Below are 12,474 nucleotides of genomic sequence, written 5' to 3'. Positions count from 1 at the left end.
ATAGAATTTTTGAAGTATTCCAAACACTTCACTTTTATTTTTCATAGGATATGCCCAAACTTTCTTTGATGCATCATCTATAAATGTTATGATGCTCCCCCTAATGATTTGATGTTAACAGGCCCAAACACATCTGAGTGTACCAATTCTAACACATTTTTCCTTTTGTCATGGCCACCTCTAAGGAATGAAACCCTTCTTTGTCTACCATATATACAATGCTCACAAAAATCAAGATTGTAGGATTTCAAACCTGGCAATAAATTTTTACCAACAAGGATTTTTAAGCCCTTCTCACTCATGTGACTCAAACGCTTATGCCACAGATCTACTGAATTTCCTTCTTTTGTGATAGCAGCCAATTCTGATTTTCCTATCAGTGTCTTCAATGTGTATAATGTTCCTATCTTGGGTCCTTTGGTCATGACCAATGCACCTTTGCTAATTTTCTAGCCTCCTTTTCCAAAGCTTGTTGAAAAGCCTTCATCATCCAGTCGTCCCATAGAGATTAAACTCATGCGCATTTCTGGTACATGCTTGATCTGTTTCAACAATATATCTTGTCCATATTTCATCTTGATCTGGACATCTCCCACTCCAACAATACTACAAAAATGATTATTCCCCAAATGCATTCTACCATAATCACCAGGATATATGAAATAAACCTATCTTTGCGTGGGGTTACATGGTGAGATGCCCTAGAGTCAAGGATCCAATCAAAGCTACTACTAGATGTATATACACATGCATCCTCTACTGAAACAGTAAACAACACATCACCATCTATGGCTACAACAGTGGTCTCATCTTCATTTGTGCTGGATGACTTGTGATTTGTATTAGATGGTCTCTGATCCTTTTGTCCTTTCTTCCAAAATCGACATTCTTTCTTCATGTGACTGGGTTTGCCACAATCGAAGCAGATGATCCTGCCTCTCCTTGATTTTGATTAGCCTCTCAATCTTGATCGCCCTTTCCGGCCTCGATCCATTCTCCTACCACGATCAGATAGAGCTAGAGCTTCTCCTCCCTGGTTTTCTGCAATTGACTTGCGTTGCAGTTTCTCATTCATTAAATTGTTGCTGACATCATCAAACTTCAGGGTCCCTATAGTTGTTGAATTTCTCAAACTATAATTAAATTTTCCGAACTGTCTGGCATAGAACACTTCAGCAATATGGCTCTAATTTCATCATCTAAAATGATTTTAACAGAGGCAAGTTGATTAGTAATAATATTAAATGCATTCAAGTGATCAGCAACTGAAGCACCCTCCTTCATTTTAAGATCATAAAGCTTCTTCATCAAGAACACTTTGTTTGATGCCATGTTCTTCTCATATAGATCATGGAGCTTCTTCAATAATCCCTCTGTCGTCTTTTCTCCAGACACATTGAAATAAACATTCTTTGCCGAATATTGGCGGATTGTTGCAATCGCCTTTCTATCTAGCTTATTCCACTCTTCATTTTTCATCGATGATGGTTTTTTGTTGTGCCCTCAATTAGAAAATATTGATCCTTTAAAATCAGTATATCCTCCATCTGTGATTTCCATAGGGCAAAATTAGCCTCGCTCAACTTTTCCATATTTGTAACTGTTGTTTCCATTTTCAATCAAATTCACGCCCCAAAACACAAAAACTCCACTTAAAAATAAAACTTTAATTATTACTCTTTAAGATTTAGTAATAATGACCTTCCTCCTTTTAAAATACCCTTTTCAAAATTCCTGCTTCTTTTAAAATATAATTTTCAAAATTCCAACTTATAATTATATATTTTCTTATATAATGTTTTAACCTTTTCACATTTCACACATACATATGTTGGTTTGAGAAAAAAACTTGACGTATACGTGCAAGCTTGATGTAAAAAAACTTACGAACACCATGTTTCAACTCCAATCTCCACGGATCTCCACGTTTCAAACTCCAGCAACACGTACAGATCTCCACGTTTCAAACTCCAGCAACATGTTTCAACATAGGTCCACGACCTTGTTTTTCTTGTAGCAACTGTCTTTTAGTTCCACCGTTCCTCAACTATTTCCTAGACAGATCATTCAATAGCTCCAAGGGTAACAACCAACATTTTAACGAACGCTGCTAGAGTAAGGCGATGGCACTAAGCGGCTTGCACAGTGGATATTCGAACTTGGCTCCGATACCAGTTGTTAGACCAGAGCATATATAACACACAGTAGAGATTTATACTCAGAGAGTTAGATGACAATAGCAGAGAATAATTCACAGAGATAGACAAATGGAGAAACAACAAGATTACTCAGTCAGAAAGAGCGGAATAGATAAAACAATCAATGGAGAACATAAATCACTTTACATTACGTAAAAGGCCTGGACCATGGCTTGCTTGCTTTCCCTGGCCAAAGAAATTACAAATTTATAGAGGCAGAAGAAGGATCTAGAATCCTGTATGTGATTTAGATGGATATCTGCAATGATCTAGAAACTAATGGCGATGTAGAAGAATTTAGAATCCTACATGTGATTCATGAATTTGGCTTCACACTTAACACAATGCATATCAAACAGTCCAACTCAACCAATATCTACACCGAATTCATTCTCTTGAAAATGATATGTCAAAAACACAAAGATCCTTATATTCCAATATCCGTGCATCAGTTAGCCAGTAGCCATGGAATATCGTTACTCACAATCCAACAATCAGATGGCTCGCAATCAGGAACCCTTGCATGCTCTTATGCTACCATACCCAACACAGGTTCACATAACTCCCATGATGCAGTTCGCCAAGAACCTTGCTTCTAACGGTGTTACAGTCACCTTCGTCATCACGCACCACAAACACCAACAGATCACTAAAGCACATACTTACAGCGCTGAACCAGACGATCCAATTGAGAAGGAAGCCCGTAATCTTGGATTTGACATTCGCTATGCTAAAATCTCTCGTGGATTACCACTGGATTTTGTTGGGAATTTCTAATAATTCCAAACAAAACAATTCTCTATTTTGAACACAGGAAACAGAGATTTTTGAGGCACCAAAAAAAACTTTGCATTCAGTAACAAAATTGCTATTACAAAAAAAAATATTTCTCTCACAAAGGTATTACAACAGGAACGCTTCAGATGCAGTTAAAAAAAAAAAAAAATTCACTCTGTCTCTCAAATTGACACTGCTGTGCATTACAAAAAGTACTCTGTCTCTACTGGAAAATACACTGCTCTATCTGCTTGCAAATTTACACTGCTGTGTGTAAAAACCCCTTTTTTTACTTCTTTTATACGCACTGCTGCGTATTGAGTTTCATCCTCTCAACAAAAACAAGGACGTTCGCACTACTGCATATTCTCTTTTTTGCATTACATTACATCCTAAAAAAAAACAAAACATAACATTTGGTTAGACTTGTGCAGTAAAAAGAATTACACCCGTGAATTAAAACAAAAATAGAATTAAATGATTTTACCTACATTTACTGCCCCCAGTACATTTCATTAAATTACTTCAGCATGGCGATATGTTTTTTTTTTTATTATTAACCGTGGATTTTACTCCACGTCCATCCAACTTTTCAATCAGTCTTGAATATGCTTCAGACATACGGCCATTGTCATTCATACGGAGGTCCTCCAGATAACGAAAGATGTGCCGCCGTTGCCATAACCGTTGGATCTGCCCCAAATTAATTGGACGGCTGTTATAATATCGCAAGGCCCTTTCTTACTGAACTTTATGCGCCGGGGAAAGGTTGTTTTGGAAAACTGTTGTGGCCACATGTCAGCGGGTGTACATGCTCGCTGCCCTCGGAGGAATACTAGCTTTCGGCAAAAGGCGATGGGGGGAACTAGCGGTTTTGACCTGCAGTGGAAATTACCATTTCAACACTCCCGTTTAATTTCAACTGCTGGGTTATCAGTCATACCCAGACATTTCCTCAAAAATTAAAAACTTTTCTTCCCCAATGGTTTGGTCAGAATATCAGCAACCTGCTCTTGAGTTCTGCAGTGTTGTAAAATAATTTCTCCATTGGTTACCAATTCCCTGATGTAATGAAACTTTGTGTCAATATGTTTCATTCTCTTATGAAACACAACATTCTTGGATAATGCAATAGCTAAGCTATTGTCACAAAAAATCACAGTTCCTTTAGCTTGCTCTTGCCATAAACTCCTTAATATCCTTCTCATCCAAATTGCTTGACACGCTGCTGCTGTAGCTGCCACATATTCTACCTCTGCTGTAGACAACGCTACAATAAACTATTTTTTAGAAGCCCATGAAATGGCTCCTGAACCTATGTGAAAAACATAACCAAATGTGTTTTTCCGATCATCTACATTTCCAACCCAATCACTATCAGTGTATCTAATTAAATCTGAACATTCTGAAGTAGTATATAAAATGTCAAATCTTTTAGTACCTTTAACATACCTCAGAATCCTTTTCGCTGCCTGCCAATGTGCTTCTTTTGGCCTCTCCACGAATATGGAAATTAAACTAACAGCATGCATTATATCCGGTCTAATTGCAGTCAAATACATGAGGCTGCCAACTATGCTCTTGTACAAACTAGGATCAAAATCCTTGTTGTTGTCCTATTTGCTGAGTTTTAATCCCATCACTATGGGAGTGATTGCTGCTTTGCTCTCCTACATATTAAATCTTTATAACACTTCATTAACATATTTCGCTTGTGAGATAAAAATCTCATTTCCATTTTGTTCTACTTCTATTCCTAAGAAGTATCTCAGCAAACCCATGTCAGTCATTTTAAATTCTTCTTTTATAACTTTTTTGAAATTTTCAATAAGGTAATCATCATTACCTATGAAAATAACATCATCAACATATAACACAACAATTAGTATTTTACCATCCTTTTCTTTGATGTAGAGGGTGGGTTCTCCCTTACACTTTTCAAATCCATTTTTCAGTAGATAGGAATCTATCTTACTGTACCACGCTCTTGGTGCTTGCTTCAGCCTATAAAGAGCTTTCTTCAATTTGCACACATTGTGCTCTTGGCCTTTCTTTTCATAGCGTGGAGGTTGTTCAATATAAACCTCTTCCATTAACACTCCATTTAGGAATGCTGACTTCACGTCCATTTGGTAAACTTTCCACTTGTTTTATGCTGCTATGGACAGCACTGCTCTCACTGTTTCCATTCTAGCAACCGGTGCAAAAGTTTCCTCATAGTCTCTCCCATACTGCTGCTTATATCCTTTGACAACCAGTCTTGCCTTGTGTCTTTCTATTTTACCTTCAGCATTACTCTTGGTCTTGTAAACCCATTTAACTCCAATGACTTCTTTTCCTTTTGGTAGTTCAACTAAATCTCATGTCTTGTTTCTTTCTATGGCATTGATCTCCTCATCCATAGCTTCTATCCATTTCCTATCCTTAATTGCTTTTTCGAAATGAACAGGGTCATCAACATGACAATATAAAGCAAACAAAGAGTTCATACCTTCATTTGTTGCCTCTTGTTCATAAATGTCACTTAAATTTCTAAACTTCTTACCTCTTTCATTTGGTGTACAAGTGCTTGAAGAAGCACTTGAATTTCCTCCTTGTGGTGTGCTTGGAGAAGCACTTTCATTTCTCCTCAAGGGTGTCTCTTGCTGCCCTTGTGTTGGTGCTGCTATTTGGCGATGTATTTCAGCCATCTCCTCATCATTTTCATCATGTGACAAAGAGTTTTTAACATTCACTATTTTCTCTATGCTTCCATCCAAAGCTTCCTCCTCAATAAACTGAACATCTCTACTCCCAATAAGCTTCTTGATGGATGGGTTATAGAACCTATAAGCTTTGGATTCCTCACTGTATCCAATGAAAATACATTTCTCCCCTTTGTTGTCCAGCTTCTTCCTTAGTTGATTTGGAATGTGTACATAAGCCACACATGCAAAAACTTTCATGTGGGTGACTTCTTGCTTTGTTCCACTCCATGCTTCTTCCGACACTCTGTTCATCATTGCTTTTGTAGGGCATCTATTCAAAATTTACGCTGTATAGTGTACAGCTTCAGCCCAATAATCATTTGGCAAATTCTTTTCCATTAACATACTCCTCGCCATATCCATAATTGTCCTATTCTTTCTTTCGGCAACTCCATTTTGTTGCGGAGTGTACCTCGTGGTAAATTGCATATGAATTCCATTTTCTCTACAAAAACGTAGAAATTCTTTGGAGATATACTCACCTCCTCTATCAGTTCTTAAAACTTTGATATGCAGCCTGCTTTGGTTCTCTACAAGTGCTTTGAAATTGCAAAATCTTTCAAACACTTTACTTTTGTTCTCCAGGAAATAAACCCAAGTTTTTATAGTAAAATCGTCAATAAAAGTTAGAATATAGTCACTGCCTGCAAGTGATGGAGTTTGCATCGGGCCACATAAATCTGAGTGGACAATCTCTAAGGGTGCTTTTGCCCTTATGCTTTTCCCAGATGGAAAACTTTCTCTCTGTTGTTTCTCCAAGATACAACCTTCACAAAGGCTGTCTAGTTTCTCTATCAATGGTAATCCTTTTACCATTCCTTTTCTATTCAACAAGTTAAGACCTCCAAAGTTGAGATGTCCAAATCTCAAGTGCCATAACCAATTTTCATCTTTTGGTTCGCTTTGGAAAGCCTCTTGTGTCACTGCTGCTATTTTTTCTCCATTTTTCAAATCTGCTTTTATCCTGAAAGGGAACATCCTGTTCCTTGTCATCTTCACTTCAGCAATACATTGTTTGTTGGGTGTTTTATCCATGATGGTGCATACATCATCTACAAAGAAAACACTGTACCCCTTTTTGAATAAGTTGTCCAATACTTAAGAGGTTACATTTCATTCCAGGAACATAATAAACATCTGCTATGGTTTTTTTTCACCTTTCCTTGTTAAAACATTTACTCCTCCTTTTCCCATAACAGAAACTTTATTATCAGTCCCTAGTGTGACTATTGACTTCACACTTCGATCTAACATAGAAAACAGGGCTATGTTTCCTATCATATGGTTACTGCAACTGCAGTCTAGAAACCATACATCTTCACTCCTTTCTTCAGCCATATTATAGGTTAAAAACAAATTATTTTGGCTGATATTTTCTCTAGTGAAATTTGCACTAGTTCTATTACTCATATCATGTTGTTTCTTCCTACATTCATTTGCATAATGCCCATATGTTTTACAATAGTGACATTGGACATTGGATTTATCATACATTTGTCTTTGAGCATGATGTTTTCCACTTTGTTGGTTGCTGCCTTAGCCTTGGTTCTGATTTGGATTGCTGCATCTTCCTTGAGCATTTGCTGGATGGTTTCTTCCACCCCTGTTTTGGCTTCTACCTCTTCCTATCTTGTTTCCTCTGCCTTGACCTCTTCCTCTTCGAAAGAACATCTGGGTCTTAAAGGCATGTTCTAGAGATGAGTTTTCATTCCTACTCAATCTCTGCTCATGTGTTATGAGTGATGCATGTAGTTCATCAACTGAGAAGTTTGTGAGATCCTTTGTCTCTGCTATGGTGTTGACAATCACATCAAACCTTGAGGGTAAGATCCTCAATAGTTTTTCCACAATCCTCCTTTCTTCAAGAATCTCTCCATGAGAGCTTATCTGTGTGACCAGACCAATCACATGTGTGAAGAATGAGTCAATATTCTCTGACTCCTTCATGCAGGGAGTCTCAAAATCTCTCCTCAGCAACTGTAGTTTTGCTGTCTTCACTTTCTCTATGCCTTGATAGGCTATCTTGAGAGTTTCCCATGCTTCTTTGGATTTCTTAACTGCTGCTATATTTGGAAACACACTCTCATGCACTGCTTGATACAAAAAGTAGAGGGCTTTAGAATTCTTCTTCTTATTGCTCTTCAACAAATCTTTCTCTGCCTGAGTTAAGTTACTAAACCCATTTTCATTTGTTGGTTCTTCAAAACCATCCTCAACAAATTCCCATAAGTCTTGGGAAGCAAGAAAATCTCTCATAGTTATTGCCCAATAGTCATAGTTTTTTCCATTAAATTGTGGGAGCTGAGTATTACAGATACCCATGCTAGTGCTGGCTCCAGCCATTCTGGCACTCTTAACTATGTTTCAAAATACTTAACTGTGTATTTAAAATAACTGACTATCCTCAACAGTAACACAAAAACTAACTTGAGAAATACTTTGGATTCTTTATTGACTGAGTCTTCACTATGCTGGAGAAGTTGCTGCAACAAGAAATCCTTCCTTCAACTTCTTTGACACCTTCAAAGAGCCTAGACAAGCTCTGATACCAAGTCGGGAATTTCTGATAATTCCAAACAAAATGAACAAAGAAAAAAATGTTTTTTTTTTTAACACAGGAAACAGAGATTTTTGAGGCACCAAAAAAAACTTTGCATTTATAAAAAAACTGCTGTTACAAAAAAAATTCTTCCTCTCACAGAGGTATTGCAACGGGAACGCTTCAGATGCAGTTAAAAAAAAAAAAATTCACTCTGTCTCTCAAATTGACACTGCTGTCTTTGCACTGCTGTGCATTACAAAAAAATACTCTGTCTCTGCTGGAAAATACACCTGCTGTATCTGCTTGCAAATTTACACTGCTGTGTGTAAAAACCCCTATTTTACTTCTTTCATACATGCTGCTTATTGGGTTTCATCCTCTCAACAAAAACAAGGACATTCGCACTACTGCATATTCCCCTTTTTGCATTACATTACATCCTCAAAAAAATAGAACATAACATTTCGTTTGACTTGTGCAGTGTAAAAAAAGAATTACACCCGTGAATTAAAACAAAAATAAAATTAAATGCTTTTACCTACATTTACTGCCGTCAGTACATTTCATTAAATTACTTCAGCATGGCGATATGTTCTTTTTTATTATTAACCGTGGATTTTACTCCACGTCCATCAAACTTTTCAATCATCTTTGAATACGATTCAGACATACGGCCATTGTCAGTCATGCGGAGGTCCTCCTGATAACGAAAAATGTGCTGCCACTGCCATAACCGTTGATCTGCCCCAAATTAATCGGACGACTGTTGACAATATCGCAAGGCCCTTTCTTACTGAATTTTATGCGCTGGGAAAGGTTGTTTTGGAAAACTGTTGTGGCCATGTGTCAGCCGGTGTACATGCTCGCTGCCCTCGGAGGAATACCAGCATTCGGCAAAAGGCGGTGCGGGGAAAACTGACGGTTTTGACCTGCAGTGGAAATTACCATTTCAACAGATTTCGATCGATCTGCTAGATTCAATGATTTTGTGTGCTCTGTAAATAACATGGCAGGAGAGTTGGAACGGCTCCTTCAAAATCTGAACAAGGCGGGGCCTACAATATCGTGTGTCATCGCTGATACTACACTGCCCTGGTCGTTTGAAGCCACAAATAAATTAGGTATTCCCTGGATTTGGTTCTGGACACAGTCTACGTTTCTTTATTCAATCTACAATCACTCACATCTGCTGGAGGATCTCTGTTACTCCTTTTGTGAGGGAAAACGTAAGGTTTCAGCTTGCTTTAAATAGTTTTTTTCCATTGAAATTCTGCTTACAGAAACTTGTATATATTTATTTACATGTTTTTTTTTTTTTTTTTTTTTTTTTTCTTCTTCCTGTTTTGCAGTTGAGGAGGGCAGCATTTCAGTTGATTATATTCCGGGCGTCCCAACGTTAGAAACAAGGGACCTTCCGGACTCCTTTAATCGCGAGAGAGACCCCGGATCACAGTACATTCTTGAAGTGCTACTTAAGTCCTTTCAGGTAAGTCACGAAGCAGATTGGTTCTCGGTAACGCTTTTGACGATCTCGAAGGCACGGCCCTGAATTTAAACCCTCCAATTTTGCATGTTGTCCCGCTTCTTCCATCGGCCTTTTTGGACGGTGAGCATTCCGACGACATACTAGTTGGAAAGACCATTTGGACAGAATGCGACTCTTCCCAGTGGTTGGATGAAAAGCCTAATGGTTCGGTTATATACGTTTCCTTTGGGAGTATGGTTCATGCGACTAAATCTCCGCTGGAGGAAATAGCGATGGGTCTCAAGGACAGCGGACAGATCTTCCTCTGGGCTCTGCGTTCAGATATAGTCTCCTCAACAGTCTCAGACTGCTTACCCCACGGTTTTCTGGATGAGACCAAAGTGCAGGGCCTCGTTGTTCCATGGTGTAATCAGGTGCGATTCATTACCCACTGCGGATGGAACTCAATGCTTGAAAGCATAGCTCTTGTAATTCCCATGATAGGGTTTCCATTTTGGGCCGATCAATTCACCAACAACAAGATCATGGCCGACGAATGGAATATTGGATGCAGATTGAGCGGAGGTGGTCACGGGGGAGGGAAGGGACTGATACTGAGCAAAGATATATCCAGCGCTATCAAAAAAATTTTCAGTGACGAAGGGATGGAGGTAAAAAAAAATGTGGAGCCTTAAGAGACCGTGCGAGGACTGCAGTGCGAAGAGGAGGATCTTCGGATAGAAACCTGGAGAGCTTTGTGGAAGGTTTGAAGGAGAAACGTATGAGCAAATAACTGGAACTTAGTGATCTATCTCTCGAGAATTGTTATGATAAATGGAAAAGTGCAAGTGAAACATCGTGATTCAAAGAGTCTTCTAGCGTGTTTTAAAAGTTATTGCACGACTTTAAAGTCAGAGTCTTCTAATATGTGTGTTACTATTTTTCATGAAGTGGGGGATTTCACATTTAGAAGTAGCTTCGGTATTCAATTCATGCTTATAAGGTTGAATTTAACATTAGTGCGAATTTAGTTGGTTTACTTTAGAAATTTATTTCTATATATAAAACCCTTTAAAATAAGCATTTTTACATTACCATATTTTGGTAAGTATATTGGGATATATTTTGGATTTTGGTAAGTATATTGTGATATATTTTGGATTTCTGAATTTTAAGAGATTTATTTTTTCATCTCCAACACATTTAGGATAATAAAGATAATATATACTTTTAACCCAACGCTTTTTAATAATTATTTTATAATTTAATCAAAAAAATTTCATTAAAATAAAATCATTTTTTAAATACAATGTTTATTAATCAAAATTGATATTAACTCTATTAAACCTTTTTATTGAAATTGCACCTCAATTTAATATAAAAAAATTAAATATTATTAATTATTTTCAATTGTAAAATTATATTTCAAAATTAATATAAAAAAAATTAAATGGCTTAAGGGATGAACTAGATATTAGAAAACGCTTTTTAATAATTATCTTATAATTTAATAAAAAAATTTATTAAAATAAATTCATTTTTTAAATACAATGTTTATTAATCAAAATGGATATTACCTCTATTAAACCTTTTTATTGAAATTGCACCTCAATTTAATTATGAAATTAAAAAAAAAATAAAAAATTATTAATTATTTTCAATTGTAAAATTATGGTTCAAATCTTAAAAAAATAAATATTATTAATTATTTTCAATTGTAAAATTATGGTTCAAAATTAATATTAAAAAATTTAAATGGCCTAAGGGATGAACTAGATATTAGAAGATGAAAGCATCCATGTGTAGAGAGGATTGGCCTCACACACTATTTGTTTCTATTGTGAACCAAATTTGGTTGATGGGTGGAGTAAATCATTCTTGGTGTAGGGCACTATTATGTTGAACACCGCTAGGGGGAGAGAAAATCACATCTCTTTCAAAAATGTGTTCACAAGGCATGTCAACTAAGGTCTTAATTAGAAATCATAAGCACTTCATCAATGGGATTCAGGGAGCAACATATTTAGAGGGAATTGAGAGGACCCCTAGTTGGGACATCTTGGTAGAGTCGTAAAAGAGGTATATGCTTACCAAAGATAGTTAATGATCCTAAGTATGAGGTGATATTGAAAAAAATGTGAGCTACATCTAATATATGAAGGATTGTACTGTGATATGTAAACTTATTGGCATTTGGTTAACCAAAAAATGTCTTGTTGCTTGGATCCCTCGTAAATGGAAACCAAACAGACACATTGACCTTGAGTTGGAGGCCAAGGGTTTCTTTACAATTAGTTTTACTAATTTGGAAGATAAAACTAGGGTCTTGGAAAATGTCCCATACTTCTTCAATAACATTGGTTATTCATGGGAGTTAGGTAAGAGTGCTATGATCCAAAAGGAGAGAAATTTTTAGTAGTTCCATTTTGGGTTCATATATTTTCCTTGATGAAGGAGTTCTAGGATGAGGAGATTCTAGAGGGTATACAAAATGAAATAGGTGACTTCGTGAAAATATTAGAATTCACCAAAAAGGGGAGGTACACCTCATACATGCATATATGCATGAATATGAACAGCTCTTAGCCCTTGCCGGAGTCAATTGAAATCTGATTTCAAGTTGAAGTTTGGAAACAACCTTTAGACTATGAGCATATGCCTTTTCACTATCATTAGTGTCACGCATATGGTGACCTCCTCAGAGATTTCCCCATTACGTAAGTGGAGTAGCTAAAGGAGCATCAG

General features: G+C 36.9%; 1 pseudogene; it reads left to right on the top strand.

Moving 5' to 3' along the window:
* Positions 1-2,696: 2,696 nt before the first annotated feature.
* Positions 2,697-10,569, top strand: LOC149196518 (UDP-glycosyltransferase 86A1-like; annotated as a pseudogene).
* Positions 10,570-12,474: the final 1,905 nt, after the last annotated feature.

The sequence above is a fragment of the Pinus tabuliformis genome, chromosome 2_2, assembly GCF_031772625.1.
Source record: "Pinus tabuliformis cultivar Carrire ecotype Pingquan chromosome 2_2, CPIR1, whole genome shotgun sequence".
Lineage (NCBI taxonomy): Eukaryota > Viridiplantae > Streptophyta > Pinopsida > Pinales > Pinaceae > Pinus > Pinus tabuliformis.
Note: the sequence above shows the minus strand (reverse complement) of the source record. Positions and strands in the feature narration are given on the sequence as shown.